The 13,905-nt window shown below is 52.9% G+C and overlaps 1 protein-coding gene and 1 long non-coding RNA gene across 4 annotated transcripts in view; one reads left to right on the top strand and one right to left on the bottom strand.

The window, feature by feature from the left end:
• Window positions 1-1,412: 1,412 nt before the first annotated feature.
• LOC129405069 (uncharacterized) lies at window positions 1,413-2,141 on the bottom strand. Its single transcript, XR_008630281.1, has 3 exons — window positions 2,044-2,141; window positions 1,685-1,887; window positions 1,413-1,549 (listed from the first exon to the last, which is right to left on the bottom strand). It is a non-coding gene; the product is annotated as an uncharacterized LOC129405069 (long non-coding RNA).
• Window positions 2,142-2,160: 19 nt separating this feature from the next.
• TMEM150C (transmembrane protein 150C) overlaps window positions 2,161-13,905 on the top strand; it is an 84,648-nt gene continuing 72,903 nt past the window's right edge. Inside the window, exon 1 of one of the 3 annotated variants that reach the window (XM_055140076.1) lies at window positions 2,161-2,301. The gene's annotated coding sequence lies outside the window, so the exon portion shown is untranslated. Of the gene's footprint in view, window positions 2,302-2,477; window positions 2,684-13,905 lie in introns of those variants that run through there. The other 2 variants (XM_055140074.1, XM_055140075.1) reach the window with 2 other exon arrangements.

The raw sequence follows: 13,905 nt of genomic DNA, 5'->3' as shown, positions 1-13,905 counted from the left end.
CGAGTGGCGGCATCTCTCTCCTGCCTGCAACCCTCTCCATTCGGCACTGGACTCTTTCCTTGCCAACGAAAGCCATTTTGGAACCGTTAATAGATCATTGTAGAACACAAGAGGAACGTTACAGGTTTCATTTCAATCTTAATGCTGACCAGTTCCAGGATTCGGATTCTTACACGCTTTAAAATTTGAAATACCTTCAATCATATCGAGTATCCGTGTTAATGGGTGGGATACCAAAGCCAATCACAGGAAGAGAAAAGCACAGTGGGTTTCTGTCCTCCATTCTCTTGAAGACTCATGGGAACGCTCGTGACATTTAGAGAATCAGCAGTCCACACGCCTGCACGGCCCGCATTCTAACATAATATTTCAGCCGCCAATACATTGTCAGCGCTGTCATTTATTTCACTCTCCGGGTTTATCCGGATGGACAGTTTGGAGATGTTGGTAGCAATGATTTCATGCGGCTGACAAATGGCACTGAATCTGCTGTCCTTACACACTTGAGTTGCTTTCTTAAAGCCAAAAGGGGCCAGGCGGGGCGGAGGGTAGGAAAGAGGGTTCACAGGGCGCCAGTGCCCACGCCGACACCAGGGATGGCCCTGTGACCCCGAGCACTACTCGGCCTGAGCATCCCCTCATCAGCAAGTCAACACTGAACTGTCATGCTGAGGGTCCCCAGAAAGCAGTCCCTGGAGTCTTCTAAATAGGACTTGAGTACCCCCCCCCCCCCAAGAGCGGGGCTAACCAAGGTGAAGAATCAATTAAACAGCACAGGAATTCTCAAGACTCATCCAATAGAAAAGAAAAAAAGGAAAAGTAAGGATATTTCACAAATCAGGGACCCCATTCCCAAGAGAGGGGGTGATCTAGTCACCTGTAACTCTTGATCAGAATACTTACATGCATCGGCCCTACCTTTACCTTAATCCAGGTTCTGACTAAAGGGGTTTGAGGTGAACCAGCATTCGGGGTCTCCCAAGCAGTGCTGAGAGGCCTTGGGACCACCTGCTAGTCCCCTAACCCCATGCCCAGGGACCCCATGCTGCTTAGAACCTGCAATGGGGGAGGGGAGGGTTGATGTTCAGTGCCAGGGGGCCGGAAGGATAGTGCAGTGGGTAGGGGGCATTTCTTGCACATGATCGACCAAGTTCAATCCCCAGCACCCCGTATGTTTCCCCAAGTACTGAGAGAAGTGATCTGTGAGTGCAGAGCCAGGAGTGAGCTCTGAGAACCAAAAGAAAAAGCAGGTGGTGCCAGAAATCTAATCCAGTTGGGCCTCAAGCAAGCACCTTAATTCCCATGCTATCTCTCCTGTCGTGTGTGTGTGTGTGTGTGTGTGTGTGTGTGTGTGTGTGTGTGTGTGCTTCAATCCTCACTAGTGATTCTGATGAAACAGTTGAGAAGGAACACTGCTTGTTTGGATGGTTCCAGAAGTTCCAAAAGAATAAGCAGGAAGGTCTCGGTCGGGAAGTCCTGTCCGAAAGGCATGGCATCAATAGTCCGGCTTGGTGTGTGAGGGGCTTTATGTCAGAGAGGCGGCTCATTCCTGGAAGAGGAATTAAAAATGGTCATTTTTAACTTGAGGGGGGTCACACAGCCACGTGGAGAATGGAATGAAGACTACAGTCCCTTTACACACACACACACACACACACACACGCTGCTGGCTAAGGGCACATACTCTTGGATTCCAGCTTCACATGACGCTTTTGTTTGTATGGGGGTAGCAGCCATTCCTTGAGGTGGTGCCACGAGGTCCCCGGGCTAGAGAAACACAGTCTCGGAGAGGTAGTGGCGCAGGTAGGGACCTTGCTTTGCTTGCAGCTAACCCGGGTTCTCCTCGGCATCCCGTAAGGGGCCCCTGAGCACCTCCAGGTGTGATTCCTGAGCGGAGAGAGGCAGGAGTGATCCCTAAGCACCGCTGGGTGTGGCCCAAAAACAGGGAAGGAAGGAGAGGAGGGAGGGAGGAAGGGAGGGAGGGAAGGAGGGAAGAAGGGAGGGAGGGAAAATCGCAGCCTTAACAGCCAGGAGAAAACTCACGGGCTAGACAAGGGCCACCAATGCCACTTTGGACTGGAGCTTTGGGACCGTGCTGGGGAGCACCCCCTAAAAGGAACCCAGAGGTGTGGCCAGGAGCACCTGCCGGTCCCCCCACCTCCCTCCCCTAGAGCAGGGACCCCCGCGGGGAGACGCGCGGGGTGCGCCACGTCGAGAGAGAGTCGGAGCGCGCGGCGGCGAGGTGCGGTCCCCGGCGCTGGGGCTCCAGGATCCGCGCGGCCGCTCGAGGTCATCGACAAGGTGCCACCCGGGCGGGGACGGCGGGGGGCGGCGGGGGGCGGCGGCGGCCACCGGGCGTGAGGCCGGGGTCCGGGGCGTGGGTCCCGGGCACGGCGGGGAGCCCGCGGGAGGACGCGCGCGCGGGCCGGGCGGAGCCAACGCGCCCCTCCGCCCCCCGCCGCCGCGGGCCCCGCCGGGCCGCGGTTCCGCCCGCCGCGCTCGGGGTGCGGGGCCCCGCGGGGCGATCGCCGGCCGGGGGGGTGTCGGGGGCGGGCCCCGGGCCGAGGCGGGGGGCGGGCGGGCAGATCCCACCCCTTCCTGAAGGCAGCGCCCCGCTCGCCGACACTGCAGCCGCCGCCGCCGCCGGTGCAGCCCCGCCAGGCGCCCCCGCAGCCCGGATCAGGTAGGCGCGGCGCCCGCAGGGGCCTGCCGGGTGCCAGGGCCAGCCGGGAGCCCGCAGGCGCCCCACCCCACCCCCAGCGAGGGCTCCCAGGCCCGGGTGCCCCCCAGCGTGCCGGCCCCGCCGAGGCCCCCCACCCCCCCCAGGCGCGGTCCCCAGGCCCTTTGTTATTGATGGGGCGCGCTCCGGCCCGAGGGGACCCGGCCCGGGCCTGCGGGCGTCTCTGGCCAGCGCGGGTCCCTTTCCCGGTGGCCGCCGGGTCCGGCCGGGCCGGGCGGCCGGGCACCCCCGGGAGGGCGCCCCCCCAACTTGGCGTGTGCGCGCCCCGCGCGCCGCCCCGACTCTGCGTCCCGCGCTCCGGCCCGCCGCGCCCTCCCGGGACCCACACGGGCTTCGGGCTGCTCCGGGGAGCGCCGCGGGGGCGGGCTCTGACCGTGCGTTGCAAGATTAAAAGCAAAAAAAAAAAAAAAAAGAAAGAAAGAAAAAGTGTTCCGCTTTGGGTGTTGGGGAGACGGGAGAGAGAGCCCGGGTGTCGGGGCTGCTGCACCCCGAAGCAGCCGGCCGGCGGAGGAGAGGCTCGCCCGGGTTCGGCTGCGTGTCCTGCTCGCCTGCGCCCACCCGAGCCCCCCACGGCTTCTGGTGGCGCTGCCAACGCTTGGCCCGGCCGGCGTGGGGGAGCGGGTCGTGCCACGGTACCGGCAGCCGGGCTTGGCGGCAGGCAGGCTGGCGAGCACGGGGCCACGGAGCCCCCCGGGGAGCCCTCCCGCTCCCCGCGCGAGCCCCCCTTCCAACTTGCTACTTCCCAGGGAGCCGCAGACACCGACGAGCATATTGGCTTGTGTGTGTGTGTGTGTGTGTGTGTGTGTGTGTGTGTGTGTGTGTGTGTGTGTGTGTGGCTTTTTTTCTCCGTAAGTTCTCGGGTCTCTGACCGGAACAGCGTCTAAATGCTAATGAGAGCTGCGGCGACGCCGGTTCCCCCGTTGAATCGCCCGCAGATTTTTGTCTAAGGCCGGGTTCTAACTCTGTCCTGCGCTGAATAAAGGAGAGACCGGCATGTGAATATTGTATCCACCCCCAGGTAGCAGCTAATAGGTTGATCTATTTAAATTCTTCCAGGAACAAATAGTGCTGAAGTCATAAAGGTGATATTTGCAAAGGGTTTTACAGCCTCACTCCCCGGGCCAAGAGCCCCTCCTTGCAGGAGTGACTGCAGCTCTGATCTCTTCGGGAAGTGGAAACGGGAGTTTAGCCTTCAAGGCATAAACATAGGAATTTGAATTTGATGTACACACCTGGGGGAGGGGCTACTCCCCACAAAATAACTGGGGCCTCGGTGCTCAAGGGTCACTCTTGGCAGTGCTTGGGAACCACGTGGGGCTGGAGCCTGGGTCTCCTGCCGCAAAGCCTGTTGAGCTGTCTCCCCAGCCCTGTGTCATCATTGACTCAATGATCAAAATGGCCTGCGAAATGAAAGGATCAAGAAGTTCGGCTAGCAGTCATAGCTGTCGGTAGCTATTACGGCCCTACGCAAATATTTTTCAAGTATTTGGGAAGTGGTTGTTAATCTGCCACGGCAATCTGTTTGGATTATTTAAATCAACAACCGGAGTGTCTTTAGAGCAAAAGTTAATTCCTGCATTTCTCATCAAAAGTCGTTCGCGGGTTGCTTTGAAGGAGGGAGAGCTTGCTCGGTGGAATATTTCCTGTGCTGCGTTTCGCTTTGCAGAAACATGATCATTCCTTGTGTGTAGGGGCTGTTGAAGAGCTAAGCACGAGGTGACAGCCCTGGCAAATCGTGTTCACTCGCTTGGCTCTGCGATGCTCAAGATCGCCCTTTGCTTTATATTCTAGACCAGTGTTCCTTCACCCGGGGTCACTTGCTCCCCCCCCCCACGCCGTGGGCCCCCAGAATATTCCCGGGGAGCTATCAGGGGCCCATCACTTAAATGGGGGATGGTGGCGTGTGACCTATGGGCCAGTCCCTGGAAGGGAACAGGCAGGAAGGGGAACCTGGCTGGGAAGGGCTTGAGAACATGCTTCCCACTGGACTCCTGCTTTATTTCCCCGCTGCCGGATCAGCATTGAGCACTGCCAGCAGGAAACAGGAGTGAGCCGCTAGTCCCTGGAATCTTCCCCGCTTGGTTTCGCTGTAATCTCGCCACTGGGGAACTGTTCAGTCACTGATTAAGCAAGACAGACACCGACACGATAACGCATTGTCTCTCTGTCTTTCCCCTCGCCAAGAATTTTCCTTCTTCTCTCGCAGGGTCTGTGACACCCAGAATCTTCTCCGCAGTGCTGATTAGGTTCTCGGTGAGGCTGAGTGAGAGATTTGCTCCAAGTCTTTGATTTATTACTCCCGGTGCCTAATAAATATTTTCCTTATGCTGGGGGTACGAGACGTGGCTGTTTTCTTCCTCCCGTCTTTAGCATTGCTCAGGGGCTACTCCAGGCGTCCGTGCCGTGCTGGGGGTCCCACAGGCTTCCCGAGAGCAGAGCCCTGCACACAGCCCTTTGAGCTAGCTCTCTGGCCCCTTTATGTAATAGAACAATAATTTTTTAATTTCCTGCAGCGGATGGTGCCATATTTTTTGTTTTTGTTTTTTTCATAAATTGTTCAAATGAGCTCCTAAGTTACTGGAATTCTGCCAGGTTGCAGTTATCATGCTTGAATGTTGAAAGACAGTTTGTTGCAATCGAAAGTCTTCATGCCAAGAGATTTTACACAGGCCAGTTGGAATAATATTTTGAGATACAGAATCGTTGCCAACAGCCTTAAATTCAACATCCTCCTATCACCAGAATTCTCAAAATCAAGCCAGCACTGTTAGGTAGGGCTTTGGAATGTTTTTCCCACGTGATGAATGAACAGCTCTTGGCGTCTCTCAGTGGCCTTTCTCTAGATGGGTGCTGGCCGGTAAGTTGGCTTTGGGGATGGAAACGTTCTGCTGTCTGACCCTTAGGGTGACTACGGACCACGTGTGACTCTAAATGCTTGAAATGTCCAGTGCAATAGGGAAACTGACTTTTATGGTTTGTTGATTAAGGTGCTTGGGAGACTAGGGGCTGTCCCAGATACTCAACCTGGTCCAGGCCTGAGGGTTTCATGCTTTGGCCTCACTCTGAGGCGCTGTATGAGCCCTGTGATTCAGGGGGTGGAGGGCCCCAGCACCAGGGACTCACCCAGAAAGACTGGAATAAGGCCTGCAGCACTGAAGTACAAGGCATGAGACCCACCTCTTTGAGTTACTATGCTAGTCCCTAATTTTGATGATTTTGAGGACTCCCCCATTTCTTCCAGAGATGACAATGAACATAGTTGTTTCTTAGAAGGAAAAGAAGAAAATGGATATTGACACTGATTGAGCCAAGAATTAAAATTACAGAGTGGTCCTATGGAGTCATGTTGCAGAGTAACCTTAATTTTTATTGCAATCCTATGGTTTTGAGAAAACACTTGCCTTTACCCTGAAGAAGGTGGTGTTTTATGCTAGAGATCAATTCTAACGTTTTTTTTTGTTTTGGGGTCACACCAAGAGATGCTCAGAGGTTACTCCTGGCGCGCAAAAGGTGCTCAGGGAGCCTTATGGGATGCTGGGGATTGAACCTGGGTCAGCCTCGTGCAAGGCAAACACCCTCCCCGATGTACTACCGCTTTGGCCCCTGAAGTGAGCCCGATCTCTCTTTTAGAAATTCTGGGCCCACTGACCACAAAAAAACTGGCATCGCTCGTTATTTAGATGCATGTATCTACGTTTCGGATGGGATAATTATTTGCTCTCCATTGTTATAGAATCATATATTCTGAGTTTGTTTCTGTTCTATCCTGGGTTTAGGTTTGTTTGTTTTTTTTTTTTTTTGAAGGGTGTGGGATTTGGGCCACAGCTGGCAGTGACCAGGGCTCTCTCCTGGCTCTGTCCTCAGGTCACTCCTGGTGGGGCTCAGGGGGTCATCTGGGGTGCCAGGGTTCAAACTCTGGTCTTCCACTTGCAAACCAGCCGCCCCACCTGCTGTACTATAGCTCTGGCCCAGTTCAGCTGTTTAGAAGGAGGGACAGTTGTGGTGGTAGGAAGTCCCAGGGAATTAAAGTCTGGCAGGTAACCCCTCCCGCCTCACCCATCCTTGCCTCGTGCCTCTCCCCCCCACCCCCCACCCCTCGCCCCTCTGCACCACCTCAAGGAAGGCGAGGGCCCTGCCCCTGCCTTCAGACCTTTTTGGTCTGATTTCTTTCCTTTGGTTTCAACCCGAGATGCCCTCACTCAGTCCTTAGGGGTGAACAAATCCACTTGAAAAATAACCCGCCAGTATCAAAATGGGGTGTCATTTAGCACCTGCCATGAGTTTCAGGTTTTTAATTTGCTTTGATTAAATCCATAATTAGAAAATTATAATTTGCTTTGATTACAGACATTGTTTTGACCATCAGGAGGAGCACTTTGGGGGGTGGGGCGGGGACTCCAGGCCGTGCTCAGAGGACTCGAGGCCCCTCCAGGCAATGTTCAGGCAACTGAGGTGGCTGACTCATGGCTAGGACCCAAGTAGTGTGGTTTTATTTTTTTTTGGGGGGGGAGGGCAATATTTAGGAAAAAATTAGAATTGTTTTTAGTTTACTGTTCTTGGATTTACCTTTAGTTTACAAATGTGATTATCCCTTTACAAGGTGAAATGGCAGCCCAGCTCTCTCTGTAAATGCAGGTCCCATTAAAGCGCAGATAGAACTGTGGAAGAATTGAGTCATGAAATGCACTGAAATGTCACCCTGAGGCCGCAGATTGATTGAGCCCAAGCAGGCCAGAGTCTGACTTCACTGAACCATAAACATCTAAGAAGGATATGTGCCACTTCTGACACCCGTAATCGTGGAATAAAGTATCCCTTGATGGTGAATTTCCAGAATACCATCTTTTTTAAAAAATATTTTCTTTGGGGGCTGGAGAGATAGTACAGGGATTAAAGTGCTGACATCGCCTGCCTTCCCCCCTACATATAGTCCGCTGCGCACCACCAGGAGTGAGCACTGAGCAGAGAGCCAGGAGTAAGCCCTGAGCACCACCCGGTGTCTTTTATTTTGTTTTTTGGCCATATCTGACGGTGCTCACGGATTACTCCTGGCTTGGTGCTCAGGATTCCACCTAGCGGGGCTTGGGAACCATATATTTGGGTGTAAGGATGGAATCCAGGTCAGTCCACATGCAAGGCAAGTGCCTTACCCACCGTACCATCTCTCCAGTCCCTGAATTACCTTCCTTTTTATTGTAAATGTTTCCCAGCTTTGGGAGGAGGGCCTCCCAAGCAGTGCTCAGGAGTTCTGGGGGTCCACCTAGACTGGTGATTCATGGTGAGGCCCCACGGTGCTGAAGACTGCCCAGGCTACCTCGGCAGTGCCCGTACCCCAGGCCGACACTCAGGATGCTCAAGGGACCACTCATGCCAGGAACAAGCTAGGGATTGGCTGCAGGCATATCTCTCTGGCCCAACATTTTCTTGAATAATTTGTCTTGTCAAGGCATGTGTCTTGGATTATGAAGTCAATTTAATAGGCAAAGATGAAAATTTTAAAAACCAAAATCAAAGGGCCAGAGCAATAACACAATGGATACGGCACTTGCCTTGCCTATGGCCAACCCGGGTTAGATCCGCAGCATCCCACCTGGTCTTTCAAGCCCCACCAGGAGTGCTCCTTGAGCACAGCCAGCTGTGGCCCCAAATCAACAATGAGAAGTAAAAAATAAAATCAAGGGACCAGAGTGATAGCGCAGCAAGGAGCGAGTTTGCCTTGCACATGGCCCACCTGGGTTCAATCCCCAGCACCCCAGATGGCCCCCTGAGCACTGCCAAGAGTAATTCCTAAAGGCAGAGCCAGGAGTAACCCCTGAGCATTGCCGGGTATGACCCAAAAAATCAAAACAAAAAACAAAACATGCTTTAAAAATCTTTTTTAATAATAAAATGCAATGTGTTGTAGAGCAGGAAGGATCTCTCCGCTTGCCCTGAGTGAGGGTGACTCGTCACGGAGGAAGCTTTCGACTCTCCCCTGTAGAGTGAGTACAAGACCTCGGGCGGAGGGCCAGTGGTGGTACTGAGCCCAGCAACACTCAGTTCACCCCTGAGCTTTCCACCGCGCCTGCGGTGTTGAAAACAAAGTCGACGGCCCCAGATAGAGCTCCTCGGCTAATGAATGGTCGAACAAAGCCACTAGGATCTTTTTTTTTTTTTTGCTTTTGGGGTCACACCCAGCACCTCCCCCAGGCCCCAGACGTCCACACTTTGGTCTCTCCTAGAAAGCACTGGCTCAGGAAGTGCCTGGTCTGCACGGGTTAGGCAATCTGCCAGTCAGACCCGGGCCATTTCCTAGAGAAAGTAACTGCAATAACGGCTGGCAGGCAGGTCTCTGCCCAGCGTCACTTCCTTTGCCCACTCCTTTCTTTCTCTGAAGCTCTTGTTCCTGCAGCTCCGCTGAGCCCCGTTCTCTCAGCTAGGGTGGGTGGGTGCTCCCCGACTCATGAATGGTGGGACAAAGTCTCTAGGATTTTTTTTTTTTGCTTTGGGGGTCACAGCCTGCCATGCACAGTACTCCTGGCTCTGCACTCAGGAATTACTCCTGGCGGTGCGTGGGGGATCATATGGGATGCTGGGAATCGAACCCAGGACAGCCGTGTGCAAGGCAAACGCCCTCCCCACTGCGCTATTGCTCTGGCCCCGCCACTAGGATCTTTCAAGGCGCTCAGATGAATTTCGTTTTTGACAGCAAGAAATGCTTACAGCCTGTATTCATGGTGCTCGTGTTAGCCCTGTACGCACGCGTGCTGGGTCATGCTGTGAAACTCGGCCCTGATGCTCACCCTCGCTCTGTGTCTACACAGACACAGAACATGACAGCCGAGAAATGTAGGTCGCAGGCTGGAGAAACAGTACAGCGGGGAAGTGCTTGCCTTGCACCCAGCTGACCTGGCGTTGCATCTGGTCCCTGAGCACAGTGCCAGGAGTACCGCCGGAGGTGGCACCAAAGCCAAAAATGAATGAAAGTGGATCAGTCGGTCCCAGGTGAGCTCCCTGTGCGGGGGTCACGAGCTCAGGGCAGACGCCCGGCCAGTGCTTGGTGGTTTCTTCCAACAAGGCCTTATGCAGGCGCCGCCTGAGCCCGCAGGAACTCTTGCCCACGGCGTCCACGTGACCCTGGGCCATCAGGTGACGGAGCCCACCCCTGCAGTAATGTGAGAACAGCCCTAGATGGACAGCAGCAGGCCCGTACGAGCCGGTGCCGCCCAGCACTACAGAAGTGCAGGAACGAGCTGGCCACAGTGCTCCTGGCGGGGGAGAGGGAATCTACTGGCTGCGCCCCCGCTAATGGCGCTAAGCCAGTGTCTTTGCTTTTTGGGTCACACCCGGCGATGCACAGGGGTTACTCCTGGCTCATGCACTCAGGAATTACTCCTGGCGGTGCTCAGGGGACCATATGGGATGCTGGGAATCGAACCCGGGTCGGCCGCGTGCAAGGCAAACGCCCTACCCGCTGTGCTATTGCTCCAGCCCCAAGCCAGTGTCTTTGGACGCTTGGGCATCCTGGTGCCCAAAGAAAGGTGAACATTCCCGAGACTGCTGATGGTGCCACCAGAGTTCTATCCCTGCCCTTTCCCCTCCTGTCCCCTTCCTAACTTCTGCAATATGGTTTGCAGTGAATGGGGACAAATAGTCTAATGTGTAGACTCCAAACAGACACGGTCCAGCCTAGACATCTCCCTCATTTTGTTACATTCGGAATGATGTGCTTTTCCCCCCACCCCTCCAAATCACTTCCCAACTAAATAAATGCCTCCTGATGTATTTTTAATAATACGTGGAAAACCATGTTATTTTAAGAATTTCATACAAAAAGAAATGCCTTAAAATTGAGGCTGAAAAATCTTGCCTTTACTACCCCCCGGTGTAATCTAAAAAGCAAAACCCATTTTTGTTCTGAAGGAGATTTCAGTGTTTCTTCATAGACTAAATATAAGCCATCCCTGGGCGGTGGCGTTTGTCCACAGAAGAGCAGGGACGTCACCATGATTACTTTTCCTTGTTAGAAAAGTTGAGAGGTTGTGTCTCGTAGACGGAAAACACCTGGAGATCGCTATTTTGTTTCAGCCGGCAGCAGCCCCTCTGTGGAGTGCCAAGGGGTGAGGTGAGGTGCCTTGGAGAGGACACTGCAAGCCGAGTAATGCTGTCAGGCGAGCCTAGACCGAGCTTCAGGACCGTCACTTCAATCGTGACAAAGTATGGCAGTGAGAAAACTAGCCTTCGGCTTCCGTGCTGGCGTTTAACCCCGAGACACACTTATAATGAATGATAACGGGTTTGGGCTGAATGCTGAAACATGACATGCCTCCCAAAATTGCATCATCGCCTGGCCCGGGAGAGAGCACGGGGTGAGGAGAGCGTTCTTTGTAGGGACCCTGCACAAATGAAAGGTGTCATGTCTAAATGTTTCATGCGTCCCGCACTGCGAGGGCCCCTGAACACAGCGGCTGTGGCCAGCACTGCATCCTCGAGTCCTCTCCGTGGGCTACCGGTCTGGTTAGCCAGGAGCCACCTGAGTGACCCCTCAGCCCCTCTCGATTGTGATCAAGGAAGCTTCCCCCACCCTCCAAATGCCTTGCTATTCATCGCACATTTAATTTGGTAACAAATAGATTTCTTCCTGTTTTTGTACACATAAAGTGACTGAGCTGCCAAACTAGTATCTTCCAGGGCCGTAGTTTGTAACAGGCTAGTTGGGAGTTGTAACGCCTAAATGGAAACTGTACGTGGCTAAAATGGGTGTTGCTGGTTTTGTTTTTTCATTGGACTGGTTAGTACAGTAGACTTTAAGAACAGTTTTCATTTCGTTGACCTGCGAGAAGGGAAGGTGTTATGATGAGCCCTGGGGGGGGGGCAGGTGGGCAGGGAGCTGTGCCCGGGGCCTCAGCCCCCCCGGCCTCCAGCCTTGCTTCTGTGCCGTACGAACTACAGAAGGAGCAGATCCGTGAGGTGGGGTATGAAACTTAATTTTTTTGGGGGGAAAAGGGGATTGGGCACACCCAGCTGTGCAGAGGTGCAAGATAGGAATTACTCCTGGCTTGGTGCTCAGGGAGACTCGAGGTGCCAGGAATTGAGTATCGGCCCTTTGGACCATCTCCCAGACCTGAGTTTTTATTTTCTTCTGGCATCAAACAGGCAAAGTGTGAAAGAAGATGAATGTGTGCTCAATTCCGGCACAAAGCACAGAAAGCGGCCTAAATCATTTTAGTTTGAATCCCGCTTGGCACTGATCGCTTGTGTCTTCCTCCGTCCTCTCTGCTCTCCCTCCGTCTCACACGGGGCATTGAGGCGTTCACTGAGCTCGCCACACTCAGACGCCCTCTCTGAAAACATGGGGGGATCAGCCGTGAGGCCACGCTCTTAGAGTCACCACGTTCAGGAGCGTCAGTCCACGTGGCACTGAAAACGTGGACCTTCAGGGTCAGTGTCACAGCCACACAGGGAGCACCGAGGGAACCCCCCGAGTGTGGGCGGCTCACCCAGGGGGGGCTCCATCTCCAGTGACGCTGGCCTGTGCCCAGCTGAGCTTTGGGACTGATCTGGCTTCCGGGGGTTAATCAAAGCTGGAGTATTAGGAAGTGCTTGTGCAGCTAAATGGGTTTTCTGTGGGGCAAGGCTCATGATGTCCCGTCAGCCCATTGCCATCCTGGGCCGCGGACAGTAGCAGCAGACCTGACTGCTGGACACTCGTGGCTTCTTTCTTCTGAAGGGCTTGATAAGCCAAGTGAGTTCTGTAGGCAATGTTGCAGCCGGAGGATTTGCAGAAACCCTCTTTCATCCAGAGAAAACAAAATCGTTTTTTTTAAAAAAAAAAAAACACAAAAAAGACCAGTTAGACAACCCCGTCATTGTAATTGGGTTTGTTCGGCTTGAGGCAGCACCTGGCAGGGCTCAGGACTTACTCTCCTAGAGTCTGTGCTCTCAGGGATGGCTCCCGGTGGGCCCCGGGGACTGTGTGGGGTGCTGGGGGTCGCACCAAGTCTGCTGTGTGCAAGGCACTTCACCAGCTGTGCTGTCGCTCCAGCTCCAACCTTGTGATTGGGTTTTTTTGTTTGTTTTGTTTTTTACTTTTGGGGTCACACCCGGTGATGCACAGGGATTACTCCTGGCTCTGCACTCAGGAATTACCCCTGGCATTTGCTTGGGAGGCCATATGGGGTGCCAGGGATCGAACTCGGGTCAGCTGCATGCAAGACTAACTTTTAAAAAAAAAATTTATTTCATTGAATCACCGTAAAAAAAATACAAAGCTTTCAGGTTTAAGTCTCAGTCATATAATGATTAAGCCCCCATCCCTTCACCAGTGCACATGTTTCACCACCAAGCACCCCATTATACCCCCCTCCCCCCCACCCCCCACCTAAGTAGCTAATGATCCCACTGTAGGATGGCTCCAGCCCCAACCTTGTGATTCTTAATCAAGGCTCTGGGCTTTGGATGGCGGCTAGGAGAAAGGATGACGTCTGCTATTAAAAGAACTTAAACGGTGGGAATCTAGATGTCAAGATGTCATCGTAAAACAATCTGACTCGAAGAAACATTTTTTTAAATTGAACTTGGAATATTTCTGAATTTGAATTCAAGCACATAGTTGTCCTGGAGTTTCTTCTGGAAACATTTCTCCTTGGATTATTAAATTATATTTATGCTAGAACTTCTATTTATGCTAAAATATAGGAACGAGTAACTAAAATATACCATCATGATGTAGTGGGATAGGATGGATGGGAGTATTTCTTCCTTGCACATATTTCTTTCCACATTCTCTAGGCCTCAAAAGTATGTTGCTTTGAAAATTTCTTCAGTCTTGTCAATGATCACACAAGTGTTCATGAGAAGCTTATTTGTTTCTCTGTGATTTTAGCACTGAGTAGCACGAAGAAAACCAATGGTCTTTTCTTAACACTTTGATTGGTATTTTCCTATGAACACTTGAGTTTATACAGGGCAAGAAATTAATTTATATGAAAAGAAGTGGGTTATAGCTTATGCCAGAGTTAGCATACACATGATTGTATGTGTATGCTTACAAAAACAAGGACAAAACGTCCCTTTAACTGATTAGGGATAGGATACTCTTGTGATCCGAGAGTGGCATACCACCTTCTTTTTCATTTTTGGATATGATTTTCTATTTAGACAAGGCAACTGAACCAAGTAATTGT

The sequence above is a fragment of the Sorex araneus genome, chromosome 5 (assembly GCF_027595985.1).
Source record: "Sorex araneus isolate mSorAra2 chromosome 5, mSorAra2.pri, whole genome shotgun sequence".
NCBI lineage: Eukaryota > Metazoa > Chordata > Mammalia > Eulipotyphla > Soricidae > Sorex > Sorex araneus.
Note: the sequence above shows the minus strand (reverse complement) of the source record. Positions and strands in the feature narration are given on the sequence as shown.